The sequence below is a fragment of the Triticum aestivum genome, chromosome 5A, assembly GCF_018294505.1.
Source record: "Triticum aestivum cultivar Chinese Spring chromosome 5A, IWGSC CS RefSeq v2.1, whole genome shotgun sequence".
In the NCBI taxonomy this organism is placed as follows: domain Eukaryota; kingdom Viridiplantae; phylum Streptophyta; class Magnoliopsida; order Poales; family Poaceae; genus Triticum; species Triticum aestivum.
In genome coordinates this window covers 228,959,190-228,974,723 of record NC_057806.1, presented here as the reverse complement: position 1 = coordinate 228,974,723, position 15,534 = coordinate 228,959,190, and positions in this window count along the sequence as shown.

The following is a 15,534-nucleotide window of genomic DNA, read 5'->3' as shown; positions in this document are numbered from 1 at the left end:
GGAGAGAACCGAACCGTGAAGCTAGCATGGAAGATTTGAAGATGCTGCAATACAATTCCCAAGCTTGACCAAGTCAGATTCGAACCACTGTGTGTGAGGAGCACTCGGAGTCCCCGATTCGTCATAGACTTAAACTTCCAAAATCTCTCTGTGCATTTTGGTCTGACCGACCCATCCATTTCGGTCACACCGAGTTCACTGAGTTGATCTAGGTTTTCAATCTTGGTGCAACCGATTTGAACTTTTCGGTCACACCAAGTTGCAGTAACCAATTGCGATTCTGCATCTCGGTGCCACCGAGTTGTTCCACTCGGTCACACTAACAGGGTCGGGATATATATACCGACGGGTTGAATTTTGGAAATTTTTCCAAAACTCTTCATCCCGCGCATGTCCTGCTCTGCCGTCTCGATCTCCAGATCGTCTCCTCATCGCCAGCGACCTCCTGCCGCTGGTCTCTGTCACCGTCAACGGGATTCTGCCCCGCCGTTGTCGCCATAGCGAACTCCCACCGAACTAGGATATGAGTTTGACTTTATGTACTAATTCCTCATTCCGATTCCTAGCACATTGCTTTGCCATGATCAGTACCAAGTAGGCAAGTATGAAATCAATCTATCCAAAGAAAACTCCCTTTAGGTTAGGTTTCATTCAAAAAATTAGGGTTAGGTCTCCGCCGAACTCATCTCGGACCGACCGAGTTGTAGAAATCGGTCTCACCGATTTGGCTTAGGCCATTGCACATGCGCTTTTCGTTCTGACCGAAAATTGCAAATCGGTGCGACCGAGTTCGATTCTCTATGAAACCCTAGCAATCTTGGAGCCACCAAACTGTGACTCGGTCTGGCCGAGTTCACTAGTTTAGACTCCAACAGTTGCTTCGGTATCACCGAGTTTAACAAATCGGTAGCTCCGAAATGCTTTCTATGGAGAACTAAAACTAAGTTTTTGACTCATGTGTTTCCATTCTAACTCATCTACATCTATTCACAGGGTTTGCGGTCAGTGTGCTTGCCAAGATGTCTGACCAGAGTGATAGCCAAAACAGATCTGAAGAGCAAGTGCAATTCAGTGAGGGCACTAGTCCCTCAAGCACCTCAGATGATGGCAGCAGGAGCACTCCCAGTAACTTGCCAAAGGCAGCCACCGGGACAAGGGGGAAGAAAACCTCAGATTCTGAAGATGAGGACTATATGGCTGTTGAGGAGGAAGTTAGCTCCAAAAAGAAGGTGCTGAAGAAAGAGTATGGTACTGCTGCAACAACTAAGCCAGGGTTGAATAAGAAGGCGCCTGCAAAAAGAATTCCAATGTCTAAGGCCAGGGCCTCAACTGCTGAAACCTCTAAGCCAACTGAAGAGGCTGCTAGAGAGGGAAAGAAGAGGAAGGAGAGAGTCAAAAAGACCACTGCCAGAGTCCTTGGTAGATCCTCCATAATGAGAGAGCCAGAAGAAGATGAAGAGGAAGAGGATGCTACACTAGCACCCAAGTCCCAGAAGCTCATGGGAGATGCAATCAAGTCAGGGGCTGCTCCATCAAAGCCCAAAGCTGCTCCCAAGGCTGCTGCTCAAAAGCCTTCTAAGCCCAAGAGAAGCACCAAGTACATCCCAACTGAAGAAAAGAACAAGGCCCCAGTGCCTGAAGTTGAAGAAGAAGATGCAGAAGCCCAAGTGCTAAGAAAACTGAAACCAAAGATCCAGACCACAATGACACTCATCCAGTGGCAGAGGACATGAACATAAGGAAGGATGCAGGATTGAGACTATGGAGACAGTCTGACCCCTATGCTGTGAGGAGGAGGACTACAGTGGACTATAGGTTTCACACCAAGGAACAACAGGATTTCTACGAGACCACTCTGCTTGACAAGAAGCCAATTGTTTGTGATATGAAATGGGTTGATTGGGAATTCATTGATGAGAATGAACACTATTTCCCAGGAGTGCATGAAAGCTTCAAAGCTTGTGGAGTTGATGAGTTTCTGGGTCAAGAGTTGACCAAATGGAATGATGAGCTCGTTATGCAGTTCTACTCCACTACTCATTTCTATCCAGATGACAGAATCGTGTGGATGTCTGAGGGTACAAGGTACCAATCAACTGTTGATGAGTGGGCGAAGTTGATCAATGCCCCAGAAGGGAATGAGGATGATTTGGATGTGTATTCCAAGAAGAAGAAGGACCACAACTCAATGGAAAACATGTACAAGGAGATCCCGGACAAAGCTTTGGAGACACACAAGCTTGGATCTGTGCATTATCTATTGTCTGGTCTGCCTACAATCAACACTATCCTAAGGCATACTCTGTTACCCAAATTTAGAGATCATAAGATGATAAGAGGACAATCAATCAACCTGCTGCAAATATTTGATGTCCCTCAAAACTTCAAGGCCATGAGTCTGATTGTTGAGACAATCAAGAGGACTGCAGCAGATCAGAAAAGATCTTATGGGTATGCTCCACATATTCAGGTGCTCATCAACTCCAAGATGGGCTGATAACCCACAAGTATATGGGATCAATTGTAGCCTCTTTCGATAAGTAAGGGTTTCGAACCCAACGAGGAGCTAAAGGTAGAACAAATATTCCCTCAAGTTCTATTGATCACCGATACAACTCTACGCACGCTTAACGTTCGCTTTACCTAGAACAAGTATGAAACTAGAAGTACTTTGTAGGTGTTGTAGGCTAGGTTTGAAAGATAATAAAGAGCGTGTAAATAAAAAGTAGGGGCTGTTTAGAAGAAGACACAACTAAGTTAGTTTAGTAGAGAGCTTGTTGTCACACAAGAAAGTTATTTGTCCCTAGGCAGTCGATAACTAGACCTGTAATCGTTATTGCAATTTTATTTGAGGGAGAGGCATAAGAAAACATACTTTCTCTACTTGGATCATATGCACTTATGATTGGAACTCTAGAAAGCGTCCGCAACTACTAAAGATCATTAAGGTAAAACCCAACCATAGCATTAAAGTATCAAGTCCTCTTTACTCCCATATGCAAACAACCTACTTACTCGGGTATGTGCTTCTGTCACTCACGCCACCCACCATAAGCAAATCATGAACGTATTGCAACACCCTACAGTGGGGATCCCTCACGCTTGCACGACATGGAGAGCACCATAGGACAACACCAATAATAAAACAAGCAACTCAAACCAATCACGATCATCAATTAACCCATAGGACAAAACGGATCTACTCAAACATCATAGGATAGCCATACATCATTGGGAAATAATATATAGTGTTGAGCACCATGTTTAAGTAGAGATTACAGCGGGTAAAAGAGGGGTTACACCGCTGCATAGAGGGGGAAGAGTTGGTCATGATGGCGGTGAAGTTGTTGGTGTAGATTGCGGTGATGATGATGGCCCCGGCGGCGTTCCGGCGCCACCGAAAGAGAGGGGGAGAGAGCCCCCCGTCTTCTTCTTCCTTGACCTTCTCCCTAGATGGGAGAAGGGTTTCCCCTCTGGTCCATGGCCTCCATGGAATGGGAGGGGCAAGAGCCCCTTCGAGATTGGATATGTCTCTCTGTCTCTCTCTTTTTCTGTGTTCCCTTATTCTTCCCTTTCACCGTTTCTTAAATTCTCGGAGATCCATAACTCCGATTGGGCTGAATTTTGGACACGATCCCTACCCGGATATTAGCTTTCTTGCGGCGGAAGAAGGGCACCAACCGCCTTAAGGGGTGGCCACGAGGGCCCAGGGCGTGCCCCATGCCTCGTGGCCCCCTCGGGCATCGTCTCGCGTTGATTATTCTTCCCAAAAATCACATATATTCCAAAAAATCCCCGTCGGTTTTTATCCCGTTTGGACTCTGTTTGATATGGATTTTCTGCGAAACAAAAAACATGCAACAAACAGGAACTGGCACTGGGCATTGGATCAATATGTTAGTCCCAAAAATAGTATAAAAAGTTGCCAAAAGTATATGAAAGTTGTATAATACTGGCATGGAACAATCAAAAATTATAGATACGACGGAGACGTATCAGCATCCCCAAGCTTAATTCCTGCTCGTCCTCGAGTAGGTAAATGATAAAAAAGATAATTTTTGATGTGGAATGCTACCTAGCATAATCTTGATCATGTATCTAATCATGGCATGAATATTAAGACACGAGTGATTCAAAGCAATAGTCTATCATTTGACATTAAGACAATAATACTTCAAGCATACTAACCAGGCAATTATGTCCTCTCAAAATAACATAGCCAAAGAAAGCTCATCCCTACAAAATCATATAGTTTGTCCATGCTTCATTTATGTCACACAAAATGCTCCCATCATGCACAACCCCGATGACAAGCCGAGCAATTGGTTCATACTTTTTAACGCGCTTCAGCCTTTTCAACCCTCACGCAATACATGAGCGCAAGCCATGGACATAGCACTATATGTGGAATAGAATATGATGGTGGAGGTTGTGTGGAGAAGATAAAAAGGAGAAAGTCTCACATCGACGCGGCTAATCAACGGGCTATGGAGATGCCCATCAATTGATGTCAATGTGAGGAGTAGGGATTTCCATGCAACGGATGCACTAAGAGCTATAAGTGTATGAAAGCTCAAACTGGAAACTAAGTGGGTGTGCATCCAACTTGCTTGCTCATGAAGACCTCGGGCATTTGAGGAAGCCCATCATCGGAATATACAAGCCAAGTTCTATAATGAAAATTCCCACTATTATATGAAAGTGATAACTCAAGAGGCTCTCTATATGAAGAACATGGTGCTACTCTGAAGCACAAGTGTGGTAAAAGGATAGTAACATTGCCCCTTCTCTCTTTTTCTCTCATTTTTTTGTTTTTTTGGTGGGCTTCTTTGGCCTCTTTTTTTATTTGGGCTTCGTTGGCCTCTTTTTTTAAGTCCGGAGTCTCATCCCGACTTGTGGGGAATCATAGTCTCCATCATCCTTTCCTCACTGGGGAAATGCTCTAATAATGATGATCATCACACTTCTATGTACTTACAACTCAATATTACAACTCGATGTCTAGAACATAGTATGACTCTATATGAATGCCTCCGGCGGTGTACCGGGATGTGCAATGATCTAGCGTAGCAATGACATCAAAAATGAACAAGCCATGAAAACATCGTGCTAGCTATCTTACGATCATGCAAAGCAATATGATAATAAATGCTCAAGTCATGTATATGATGACGGTGGAAGTTGCATGGAAATATATCTCGGAATGGCTATGGAAATGCCATGATAGGTAGGTATGGTGGCTGTTTTGAGGAAGATATAAGGAGGTCTATGTGTGATAGAGCGTATCATATCACGGGGTTTGGATGCACCGGCGAAGTTTGCACCAACTCTCGAGGTGAGAAAGGGCAATGCACGGTACCGAAGAGGCTAGCAATGATGGAAGGGTGAGAGTGCGTATAATCCATGGAATCACATTAGTCATAAAGAACTCATATACTTATTGCAAAAGTTTATTAGCCCTCGAAGCAAAGTACTACTACGCATGCCCCTAGGGGGTAGATTGGCAGGAAAAGACCATCGCTCGTCCCCGACCGCCACTCATAAGGAAAGCAATCAAAGAACACCCCATGCTTCAAATTGTCACACAATGTTTACCATAAGTGCATGCTATGGGACTTGCAAACCTCAACACAAGTATTTCTTAATTTCACAATTACTCAACTAGCACGACTCTAATATCACCACCTTTATATCGCAAAACTATTGCAAGGAATCAAACATATCATATTCAGTGATCTACAAATTTTATGTAGGATTTTATGACTAACCATGTGAATGACCAATTCCTATCATCTCTCTAAATAGATATAAGTGAAGCAAGATAGTTTAATTCTTTCTACAAAAGATATGCCCATGCTGTAACAAATATAAGTGAAGCAAAAGAGCATTCTACAAATGGCGGTTTTCTATGTGAAGAGAAACAGGCAATCCGAACTTCAAATGATATAAGTGAAGCACATGAAGCATTATATAAATCAACCAAGGACTATCTCATACCAGCATGGTGCAAGAAAGAAAAGTGGAAACTAAATGCAAAAGACGCTCCAAGATTTGCACATACCGCATGAACGAAACGAATCCGAAAACATACCGATACTTGTTGAAGAAAGATGGGATGCCTTCCGGGGCATCCCCAAGCATAGACGCTTGAGTCTCCTTGAATATTTACTTGGAGTGCCTTGGGAATCCCCAAGCTTGAGCTCTTGCCTCTCCTCCTTCTCCTCACATCGAGACCTCCTCAATCTTCGAACACTTCATCCACACAAAACTCAACAGAAAACTCGGTAAGATCTATTAGTATAATAAAGCAAATCACTACTCTAATACCGCTGCAAACCAATTCATTTTTTTGCACTGTAGCTACTGTAATATAACTTTTCCATGGCTTAATCCACTGATAGAAATCGATAGTTTCATCAAAACAAGCAAACAATGCATCAAAAATAGAATCTGTCTTAAACAGGAAAGTCTGTAGTAATCTGAACATTCACCATACCTCTGGTACTCAAAAAATACTTCCAAAATTAGGAAAAAATTAAAAAATCTGTATAGAAATACAGTGCAAAAATTTTCAGAACCGTTTGACGTTCCAATAAAAAATGTAAAATCGAGCACTACAGCCAAAGTTTCTGTTCTGCACCGCACAAACCAACAAGCAATGTAAACATCTTAAAGGCAAATCTTGGCAAATTATTTTTATAATACAAAGGAATTGTACAACGGGATAATTATTTTTGTTGAAAAGTTTTTGTAATCAAGGGTCACAAAGTTTCCATGGGCATGAACAAAGTTCAAGGCTAGCTCCCATTTTAGCAATGCTCATCTTTCTCACTTTCGCTTTTATTTTTGAAAAAAATTTAGGTTCCCATCTTTATTTTTTGTTTTTAAACTTTATAAAATAACTCAATAGAAATAAATGACTCTCTAAAAATTCCGGGTTGTCTCCCTGGCAGTGCTTTCTTTAAAGCCATTAAGCTAGGCATAAGGTGCTCAAGTAATGGATCCACCCGGATCCCAAGGTATATCAAAGACAATTTGAATTAGCAATGATTTGGCATTTAGTAGTGAGTACAAAGTAACATATATCATGCAACAACGAAGTCTAAATCTCTTCCTATGCATTGGCATGTCATAAAAGAACAATTCATGCACACATAGTAAAGGCCAATGCATAGTATAAATAGTTTCTTGCAATTTTATCATGTTGGAAACGTAGAGAGGTGGAGATGTAGTTACTCTCTCATAATAATTGCATGTAGGAGCAGCAAGCACATGCATATTACATTCATCAAAATCATCATGTGCAGCGGTAAAATGCAACCCATCAACATAATCCTTAATAAGAGCACACTTCTCTGATATAGTGTAGTTTGGAGAATTCAAAAAGATAATAGGACTATTATGTGTGGGTGCAATAGCAATAATTTCATGTTTAACATAAGAAAGTATAGCAAGTTCATCACCATAAGCATCATTCATATTGGCATCATGGCCACAAGCATAGCAAGCATCAAGTTCATCAAAAAGGGGTATTTCAAAAGAATCAACGGGATCATAACAATCATCATAGCAATCATCCTTGGGTAAGAATGAAGGGACATTAAATAATGTATGAGTTGGAGAGTTACTCTCATTAGAAGGTGGGCACGGGTAGCTAATCTGATCTTCCTCCTTTTGTTCTTCACTCTCCTCATCATCTTTTTCATCCAATGAGCTCACAGTTTCATCAATTTCTTCTTCCATAGACTCCTGCAAAATATTAGTCTCTTCTTGGACAACGGAGGAGTCCTCAATATATGGTTTAACATATGCATTAGAAGCATAATTATCATAACAATATTTAAGTATGGCAAAATTTTCAGATTTGTAAAGAGTAGCATCATACTTTTCAATCAAAGAAGCAATTTCATTAGCACCCTTAAAAGCAACAAATTCTTCAATTTCTTGAACATCATAGTAATTATAAACACCCTTAGCATATGAATATATGATTCCATTATTACTAAACTCACATTGGTAGGGAAGGTGTTTCTTAGGGTTTTCAGAACAACAAGTAACATCATATATTTCACATAAATCTAAGCATAGCATTGCAAACGATGAATTCGATCCAGTAAAAGTTTCCCTTTTTGAGATAAGCGGCGTCGCACATAACAAGCATGCTCATCTAAAGATTTGCCCTCAACTAAGCTAGTTGGGGTTTCAGCACGAGCACATAGGGATCGAAGATGATCCAAGTAAAAAGCTTAAGGAGTGTGATAGATTTTGAGTGGTTCTTCAACAATTGGTGTAGTAGGTACAACTATTTTTTTTGGTATTTTGCGTTTCCTACCCATAACTAAATATAGAAAAAAACTAAGAACAGCAAATAAAAATTACTTAGTGATAAAGCAAACAAGCACACACGAGAATATTCACCCCACGCTATTGCTCCCCGGCAACGGCGCTAGAAAAAGGTCTTGATAACACACAAGTATAGGGGATCAATTGTAGCCTCTTTCGATAACTAAGAGTGTCGAACCCAAGGAGGAGCTAAAGGTAGAACAAATATTCCCTCAAGTTCTATCGACCACAGATACAACTCTACGCACGCTTAACGTTTGCTTTACCTAGAACAATTATGAAACTAGAAGTACTTTGAAGGTGTTGTAGGCTAGGTTTGCAAGATAATAAAGAGCGTGTAAATAAAAAGTAGGGGCTGTTTAGATGAAGACACAACTAAGTTAGTTTAGTAGAGAGCTTGTTGTCACACAAGAAAGTCATTTGTCCCTGGGCAATCAATAACTAGATCTGTAATCGTTATTGCAATTTTATTTGAGGGAGAGGCATAAGCTAACATACTTTCTCTACTTGTATCATATGCACTTATGATTGGAACTCTAGCAAGCGTCCGCAACTACTAAAGATCATTAAGGTAAAACCCAACCATAGCATTAAAGTATCAAGTCCTCTTTACTTCCATATGCAAACAACCTACTTACTCGGGTATGTGCTTCTGTCACTCACACCACCCACCATAAGCAAATCATGGATGTATTGCAACACCCTATAGTAGGGATCCCTCACGCTTGTGCAACACGGAGAGCACCATAGGACAGCACCAATAATAAAACATGCAACTCAAACCAATCACGATCATCAATTAACCCATAGGACAAAACGGATCTACTCAAACATCATAGGATAGCCATACATCATTGGGAAATAATATATAGCATTGAGCGCCATGTTTAAGTAGAGATTACAACGGGTAAAATAGGGGTTACACCGCTGCATAGAGGGGGGAAGAGTTGGTGATGATGGCGGTGAAGTTGTTGGTGTAGATTGCGGTGATGATGATGGCCCCGGAGGCGTTCCGGCGCCACCGGGAGAGAGGGGGAGAGAGCCCCCCTTCTTCTTCTTCTTCTTATTCCTTGACCTTCTCCCTAGATGGGAGAAGGGTTTCCCCTCTGGTCCATGGCCTCCATGGCACGGGAGGGGCGAGAGCCCCTCCAATATTGGATCTGTCTCTCTGTCTCTCTCTGTTTCTGTGTTCCCTGATTCTGCCCTTTCATTGTTCCTTAAATTCCCGAAGATCCGTAACTCCGATTGGGCTGAATTTTGGACACGATCCCTATCCGGATATTAGCTTTCTTGCGGCGGAAGAATGGGCACCAACCGCCTTACGGGGTGGCCACGAGGGCCTAGGGCGCGCCTGACCCCCTGGGGCGCGCCCCCTGCCTCGTGGCCCCCTCGGGCATCGTCTCGCGTTGATTCTTCTTCCCAAAAATCACATATATTCCAAAAAAATCTCCGTCAGTTTTTATCCTATTTGGACTCCATTTGATATGGATTTTATGTGAAACAAAAAACATGGAATAAACAGGAACTGGCACTGGGCACTGGATCAATATGTTAGTACCAAAAAATAGTATAAAAAGTTGCCAAAAATATATGAAAGTTGTATAATACTGGCATGGAACAATCAAAAATTATAGATACGACGGAGACGTATCATGGGCACATGCACTTACCTATTGGACAAGGAGCACTTACCTTTGCACCTAGATTTTGAGGATAACGTAGTTGTGATGAATGAGAATGAACCTTCCTCAGCACAAGCACAAGAGAAGAGAGCTAAGGCAAAGGCAGAAAAGGCTGGAAGGATGCCAAGTGTCGAGGAAGCATCTCAGGTGTTCTTAAAGAGCAAACAAGATCAGCTAGTATATCTGATTCAAGCAACATTGAGGATTGAGAAGGGCTTGGCCACCCTGACGGTGTCCTGGACTAGGGGGTACTCACCATGTCGTCTCCCGACCAGCTAGATCGAGCCGAGGACCCCCATGGTGGTTCACTATTGGGCCAGTTCGGACAGCCCATGCCGCATACAAGGAAGACTCCACAAGACTTGGCGCCCAAGACAAGGACTCTCCTAAAACCCTAGGCCTCCGGTGTCTTATATAAACCGAGGCTAGGCTAGTCAAATAGGCATCTAATATTCATTAGAACAATCTCGTGGTAGACACATGTACTCTGTACTATCCCATATGAGTACAATCAAAAGTAGGATGTAGGGTTTTACCTCCATCAAGAGGGCCCGAACCTGGGTAAAACCTGTGTCCGTGTTACCATCGTTCCAAGACGCCTAGCTTAGGACCCCTACTATGAGATATGCCGGATATAGAACCGACATTGGTGCTTTCATTGAGAGCCTGCTAGGCGATCATCACGGATCGCTGGATGATCAGGTGATATTTTTTAGTTAGATCTGTTCCACTTAAACTGTCTATCTTGCAAAACTATGGTTGCTGCCTCATGTTATTTGATCAACAGCCAGACCAAAGTCAAGAAGATTTCAATGCTCGGATCCGGAGTTTGCTGCGGCTACTAGAAGCATAATCAACTCGCGGAGACGCGCCACCCCATGTGCCATGGAGGTTCGTGAGGAAGCGCGTACGTAGCGTCATCCTGAAGATGCAGATTCGCTGCGTGGGTTAACACGAAAGCTAAAAAAGAACACAGTCTAGCCGGCGGTGATCCAGACGAGAAGACACCAAAGAGTGCACGTGGTCCGAACAGAGTTCGCCTCCGTGGAGCATGCATCAGGGGAATTATTTTTTCCTTCCTTTTTTAATCCATCTCCTTCTTGGCCGCTGGTCCTCTGCTACTTTTTCTAAAAGGTGGATAGCCTATAGAGTACTACTAACCTAAATTGCCTACTAGTTTTGCAGCACGGTAATCCCATCGGCTAGCAAGCAGCATCAAGGGACATTTGTTTCCTTTTTTAATTCGGCTCCATTGGCCAGCCCTCTCCAACCTTTTGGTGTGCAGTCCGTGGACCAAAAATAGTATACTACTCCATGTTTTGTTTTGTAGCATGATCCCCTAAATCTAGCTGGCAAATACTAGTAATCCGACTAGAACTACTATTGACGCTTTGGTGAATCCTGGTGTAAAGATCGAAGTTGTCTAATGTCCGGAATTAGTCAAAATCAGGGGCTTCACCTCTCTGTAGCGGCCATGCTGTGTTGCCACTTTGGAGTGCCGGGCTCTTCGCTCGGCCACCCCGGGACCAGCCTGGGGGCTGGGTCCTCGTCCTGCGGCAAGCTGAGACCACGCCATCAACACCAAGTAATTAACCAGCTAAGTCGCTTTCATGCTCAAAAACTTTCAGTTTTAAATTTTGTTCGGATTTGACCAAGCATTATACTTTTTTGACAAAAAGTCATTTGCGGAAAACTTTCTTTGTCAAAACCTCGTTTGTTACAAACAAATTCAAATACCCCGTTTAGTTGGGGGCTTCCTTTATGAAGCCATTCTTCTTGCATATGATTATACTTGTATGGCTTCGTTCCTTGTTCGTGTATTACGCCACAATATGCACCATGTTGACTTAAGTATTCCGCAAGCTGGGTTGCCTTTCTCCTGTGTGTACCCCTACGTAACCGATTGTTCGGCTAGGGAGTAAAGGGAGCACCTCTGCGATTGTCACGATCAGGTCATCCGAGCTCGGACCTCATACTGGGTGAAGCCAAAAGCTAGCGCTCTTATTGTTTTCAATCATGGTCAACGCACAACGAAACTCATGAGTGCAAAAAATCTATTGCACAAGTCTCATAGTAACAATGAGCAACCGAAGAAAGATATCGGTGGGGGTACTATTTTCTTCGAAGATGCTTCTTACACTTCGTCAGTAATATAGCATAAGTTCCTTGAGTGCGCTTTGTCTGTTACAAGCCTTATGGCCTGATTGCCTGGTTATCGGAAACACCATCGATATTCTCGACCGGTGGAGTAAATAACACTTTTTGGCCCTTGACCAAAGAGGGAGAAGCCGGCGGTCGGTTAAGACGCGTTTAAAGTTCGGGTGAACACAAATATGATATAAGTACTTCGGTACATACAATCATTATACATAAAAAAATTACCCAAGTCACTTGGGGGATCTTAAATTAATATGAGCCGCTTTTGTGAGTCACTGCACAGTCTTTTTCTACCACTCCTTTCTCGACTCAGGTGTATGATCAATAGCCGGGTAGCCTGGTTTCTCTCTAAAGCCGCTCGCGTTTAGTTCGCTAAACTGGCCTAAGAAACACTCCGCCTTCGGGATAGGCAGGTTGAAGCCGAAGGCAGACCCAGTTGAAGTCTAGAGATCGGATGTCTCATGTCAAAGCAAGACGAAAGTACAATTTTAAGACCAATTTCATATTGGCACCAAAACAGCTTGATTCAATCTAGACAAAGCAAGACATTCTCTTGGTTGAGGTGTTCGGCATGAAACTCTTTTCTAAAACTACTGTTCAGCATCTTTCCTGTTGAACTCCACCTTGGTATTGTCAAAACATACATGATAGTTGAACTTGTTCCCGAGGAGGTACGATCCTAGGGTTGGCCATTTTGCCCAACCCAATTCTTGGGGGCTACTGCATTGACAATCCAATGCAGAAAATTTAAGTGCAATATAGTTTTCGAGGAGATTATGATCCTCGGGTTGGTCGGACGCACCCAACCTGAGTCTCGAGGACTTTGCACACTGCTTTTTGTGTCCAGAATTATTCTGCCGAGCTAGGAGCTCAGGCCGATTTTGCGAATCAACCTGAGTCTCAGGGGCTACTGGGATTGGCTGTCTTATGTCATCCTTCAGGTGCATCTCAGGTTTTAAACCGATACACACCTTGAGGGCTACTAGCTATATATCTCGGCAGAGAATAAATTGCACCAATCAAAAATATTGACAAAAAATCGGCCCACAATCGGGGTGGTGCACCATCTCGGAAGCAGTCCGGCATAAAGATCGGGTGCCAGTGGCTAGCTCCATAGAGGGCATTTCCGGCATTAAGCTCGGCTAAACTCCTTCAACTTTTTTGAACCAAGGTGATCTATGACACCTCGGATACAGTCCGGCGTTGGAGCTTGGACATAGCCCAGCGTTGGAGCTTGGACATAGTCCGACGTTGGATCTCGGATACAGTACATCGTTGGAGCTCAGATACATTCCGGCATTGGAGCTCGGAAGCGGTCTGGCATTGGTGCTCGGCTGCAAAAGATACCTCGAATGCAGTCCGGTGTTGGAGCTCGAACGCAAGAGGACACTGCCACCCGGGAATAACTTCAAACCCGAGGTGTGGCATAAAAATAACAAGGCATTGATAAAGGCCGAAAACTTAAAGAGGCTCCTCGAATACTGAAAGGATCGAGAAGAGGTGTCTAGAGGGCGGGTGATTAGACACTAAGTACCAAAAGTTGCAGTTTTTAATTTTCTTAAGTTGAAGTGGAGTTTAGGCACAAGTTTAACAAACACAATACATATCAAGCAAGCATGCAAAGAGTATATGAGCAGCGGAAAGTAAAGCATGCAACTTGCAAGAATGTAAGGGGAAGGGTCGGAGAATTCAAACACAATTGGAGACACGGATGTTTTTGTCGTGGTTCCGATAGGTGGTGCTATCGTACATCCACGTTGATGGAGACTTCAACCCACGGAGGGTAACGGTTGCGCGAGTCCACGGAGGGCTCCACCCACAAAGGGTCCACGAAGAAGCAACCTTGTCTATCCCATCTTGGCCATCGCCCACGAAGGACTTGCCTCACTAGCGGTAGATCTTCACGAAGTAGGCGATCTCCTTGCCCTTACAAACTCCTTGGTTCAACTCCATAATCTTTGTCGGAGGCTCCCAAGTGACACCTAGCCAATCTAGGAGACACCACTCTCCAAGAAGTAACAAATGGTGTGTTGATGATGAACTCCTTGCTCTTGTGCTTCAAATGATAGTCTCCCCAATACTCAACTCTCTCTCACAGGATATGGATTTGGTGGAAAGAAGATTTGAGTGGAAAGCAACTTGGGAAGGCTAGAGATCAAGATTCATATGGTAGGAATGGAATATCTTGGCCTCAACACATGAGTAGGTGATTCTCTCTCAGAAAATATGTATTGGAAGTGTAGGTATGTTCTGATGGCTCTCTCCACGAATGAAGAGTGGGTGGAGGGGTATATATACCCTCCACACAAAAACTAACTGTTACACACAATTTACCAATCTCGGTGAGACCGAATTAAAAAACTCGGTCGGACTGATTTAGCAAACCTAGTGACCGTTAGGATTTTCGGTGGGACCGACTGGATCAACTCGGTGGGACCGATGTGCTAGGGTTAGGGTAAATTCAAAACTCGGTTTGACCGATTACTCAAACTCGGTGGGACCGATTTGGGTAATAAGTGAAATAGAGAGTTGGCCAAGCAAACTCAATGGGGCCGATTGCATATCTCGGTGGGACCGAAAATATTGCAATAGGTAACAAAGAGTTTGCAAGCCCATCTCGGTGAGACCGAGATCCCATCGGTGAGACCGAATTGCTTAGGGTTTTGGCAGTGGCTATGTCAACTGAACTCGGTGGCTCCGGATAGAAAGAATCGGTGGGGCCGAGTTGGATTTTTGGTTTAGGTCATATGTGGATGTGGGATGGTAGTTGAGGGTTTTGGAGCATATCACTAAGCACTTTGAGCAAGAAAGCCATTAAGCAACACCTCATCCCTCCTTGATAGTATTTGCTTTTCCTATAGACTCAATGTGATCTTGGATCACTAAAATATAAAATGTAGAGTCTTTATCTTGAAGCTTGAGCCAATCCTTTGTCCTTAGCATCTTGAAGGGGTTCCACATCCTTTAGTCCATGCCACTTAATTTGTTGAACTTGTCTGAAACATACTAGGTAAAAGTATTAGTCCAACAAGAGATATGTTGTCATTAATTATCAAAATCACCCAGGGAGCACTTGTGCTTTCAATCTCCCCCTTTTTGGTAATTGATGGCAACATACATCAAAGATTTTGATAAAGATATAGAGAATAGCAAGTAAAGCTTTGGAAAGACATGTAACAAGCATAGGCTCCCCCTACATGTATGCAATCATGTGAATATGGAATATAGAATCATGTGAGAGCATAACCATGACAGAGTAGGCAATGTGTTACATGTATCTTGGCTATATGCATCAAGGCAAAAGATATGAATATGGGAAATGTACCTTCATGCCCATGAGTTCTTCTTGCAA